Source organism: Egretta garzetta, unplaced genomic scaffold (genome assembly GCF_000687185.1).
Source record: "Egretta garzetta isolate BGI_Z169 unplaced genomic scaffold, ASM68718v1 scaffold206, whole genome shotgun sequence".
Taxonomy (NCBI): domain Eukaryota; kingdom Metazoa; phylum Chordata; class Aves; order Pelecaniformes; family Ardeidae; genus Egretta; species Egretta garzetta.
Genome location: NW_009259984.1, coordinates 2,630,404 through 2,633,683, shown reverse-complemented (window position 1 = coordinate 2,633,683; position 3,280 = coordinate 2,630,404). Strand labels below are relative to the sequence as shown.

At 42.4% G+C, this 3,280-nt stretch overlaps 1 protein-coding gene across 3 annotated transcripts in view; it reads right to left on the bottom strand.

Moving 5' to 3' along the window:
- Positions 1-2,209, bottom strand: part of LOC104127802 (alpha-1-antitrypsin) — an 11,812-nt gene extending 9,603 nt beyond the window's left edge. For all 3 annotated transcript variants that reach the window (XM_035896016.1, XM_035896017.1, XM_009640507.2), the window contains exon 1: positions 2,070-2,209. The gene's annotated coding sequence lies outside the window, so the exon portion shown is untranslated. The remainder of the gene's footprint in view (positions 1-2,069) is intronic.
- Between the last annotated feature and the right edge of the window lie 1,071 nt (positions 2,210-3,280).

The window sequence follows — 3,280 nt, the reverse complement described above, 5'->3', positions numbered from 1 at the left end:
CATTCCTGACTATCATCCCTATTTCTTACAAATATTCATCCTTTCCTCCTTGGATAAGAAAATTTCTTCTGGCTCCATTTGAAAAAACAGCAAGTCTGCCAGAAACAAAGAAGCTGAAGTCTAAGCAAAAAGTCTGTGACAGAACTGGGAACAGAAACTAGACCTTTTCTGCTTTGCTTTCAGCTGCTTTCACCAGTGCAATAGGAATCTCTGAACCAAAATTTCATATGAACTCATAGTTTGCTAGAAGAAAGCTGTATAGAGAGAATCAAATAATCTTATCATTTTCTTCTGTGTTATGTCTCAGAAGGAAATAAAAAGTTATTTTATTACCAGGGTGTGATTCCATTTCTCATAACGGACATTTCATCTCGGATGATCACTTTCATCGGTTTGCAGAGAACAATATTCTAAGTTTTCTGCTTTGTCTGTACCTAATCTCCTAGCACTGAAAGAAAATGCATTTCCAAGAGCACACAAGCATTTAAGGGCTGATCTGAATTCCATTGGAGTCAATCAGCCAGCATTTTAAGGTTCAAGATAGGCAATCTCTTGCTGAGAGCTCATCTCAGGTTTTACTGATATATTTTCCATAAAGCTCCCAGATGAAGACATTGGAATTGTAGACCTGCTTGACACCGCCAAAGCTCTTCAAAACTAGTTGTCATAAGTTTTTTAAAAATCAATGGAATAAAAAAGAGGAAAAAATAATAGATAGAATGCAAGACAAAAATCTTGCTCTCAAATTGAATCGTAGCTTGAATTTCTTTTTCTAAAAGATACATCAAACTCAAGTAGTTAAGACTACAGACCAAAAACATTAATTAAGTATAATAGTACAAGAATTTAGAGATGGCATGTATAACTCCCAGCATTAAAATAAATGACAGGACATACGATCTCCCGAGGTCCCTTCCAACCCTTGCCATTCTGTGATTCTGTGATTCTGTGACAGTAAAGGAAAGTGGTAGGTCCTCCTGAGTGTCAGTGAGGTTAAAGGCCAGCCCTTCCAGCACCTGAGCCTGGCTGGTGGCTCTGGAGCCCAGGGCCAGCAGGGCAAAGGCAGAAGAGATGCTGATGAGGGAGAATAAAATGCTCTTGCCAGGTCTTGGACAGTCACTTGCCTGTAAAACTGGAAGGCAAAGTCTGTGTTGCTGGGGACTATCCACTGACAGGACCCAAGAGGATCTCCCTCATGGGGATGCTGCTCCTGCGTTGCCCAATTTTCTTATTCTGCTTGTGGCCACTGAACTGTTGACAGCCAGGGACAACAGGCTCAAATGCAGCAAAGGAGCATTGCATGCAGTCATGGGTAAAGAAAAAGTAAAGCTAATTCAAGGCTTCTTGACCTAATTGTAAATAGATTTCATATCTGGGTACCATGCCAGAAACAACTCCTAAATTCATCCATCTGGCCCTTTGAGAACTTCTATCGTTATTACTTTATCACATTATAGCAACATTTGTCTTTCTGATCTGTCAGTAAAACCATTTCTAAAAATTTTTAGCAGTCAAAAAATATGAGTTTCCCTTTGGTCTGGCAATGCCTATGATAATGCATTGATCATGGGGGATCTGTTACATCTCTCTGATTTAGCACTAGTTTCGCAGTGATATTAGCGCAGTCATGGTCTGTTTTATTTAACATCACGGTCAGATTCGAGGAGCGGGGAGCTGTACACTTCATCACCTCCATCTCTGCCTGCCTCTGTGCAGTCATTGGAAGGAGAGCTGCACAACATTGGCCTTGGGTGCTAGGTCTTTCACAATGGAGGGATCCAGCTGCCAAGGGACACTCTCCTACAGCCTTTTTCTTGCCAGCTCATTCCAGTTTGCCATCAGGGCAGCATCTAGCAAGCAGCTTGCACAACCATCAAAAAACCGCCAGGTCCCTGAACCAGTGACAGACTTTCCAGTTCATAACAAAACTCTTTCTTTGTTTCAATATTTTTAAGGAGGGAGGCAGGACATGGACAATGGACAGTGGCTATGCCTCCACAGTAAGTTGTATCACATTTTAAACTGTATTTAATTTTATTTATATTACAATGTAATAGAATTAAACTTACATATTTTACACTTCGTGATAGTTCCTGTGTGCTCAGCTGTGAAGTGTTTCAGGTATCCGCATCATCAAAGCCTTGCTGTACCATCTGAGGACCGGCAGAAATCCTTAACGAGGAGCAGCCTTTTGTAAATAAGCATGCACAGTTACTGTGACAGCAAATGCACAGGACTGATTAGAAGAAACAACCAAAACACGTCCATGGGAGTCTCACAGTTTGTGACGTGGCAGTAGTTTTGAAGGGTGTTTCCTAAGCAGCCTAATCTTATTCCACAGCAGGGCAAAAGGTCTCTAGTTCCCTCATTTTTGAGAAGTAGCTGGTGAAGGCCCATCAGCATGACCTGGAACTTCGTGTCATTCAAAAAAGGCAGATCGCCATCAGACGGGGAGCTTACAGGGCTGAATGACAGAGGGACAGTTTCCCACCCCTCAGTCGGTCACTCTGGCTCTGTTCGTACTAGTACATTGAGCGGTGCTGGGGCACAGGCCTGGCCATCAGCCCACAGTCACTCATATTCTTACATTTGTAGTACAGTTTCAGACACAGGTATCACTCATACCAGCTATGATTCTTCCAAACAAGTGCTAAGCATGTTTTTGGAGTTAGCACACACCAGGGGATATTTCCGGTAAGCAGCCCAGATGTCTTGCAGGATCAGAGTTAAGCAACATGGATATGAGCTGTGATGAGCCAGTTGACCCCATGGCTAGTGAACAGACCTTGGAGCACTTTATTTACTGGCATACATGTAAACTCTGGGGATATAATTAACCTCAATATTTGTTCTACCCCTTCCAGGTATTTCATACTCTACCCTTTCTGAACTTGTATTTGTTGATGAAACAAAAGATTAAATCTATAAAGCAATGCCAGTAACACCTTTTAGGTGTCTAGCCAACTAAAATATTCCTCAGTTCTGATTTAGCCACTGCTTCCATGTAGGGTGTTTGTGGAGTTTGTTACCTTAAAGCGGGACTCGAAGAAGCCAACATGATGTGGGTGGATGCCATCAGCTGTGAATGTCGTAAATGAGAGTATAGCAAGATATTTGACCTTCAAAGGAAGTGCCTAGGCCTGGTCTGAAAGTGACTGGCTCCCCGAATGTGTGACTTGAAGCTATGCCTTCCTTTCCCTAGAAGACCTGCCAATGCCACAAGATACCATTGCTTCAGCCACCACCCACTCAACAGTGTAGTTTGCAGAGAATTCAGCAG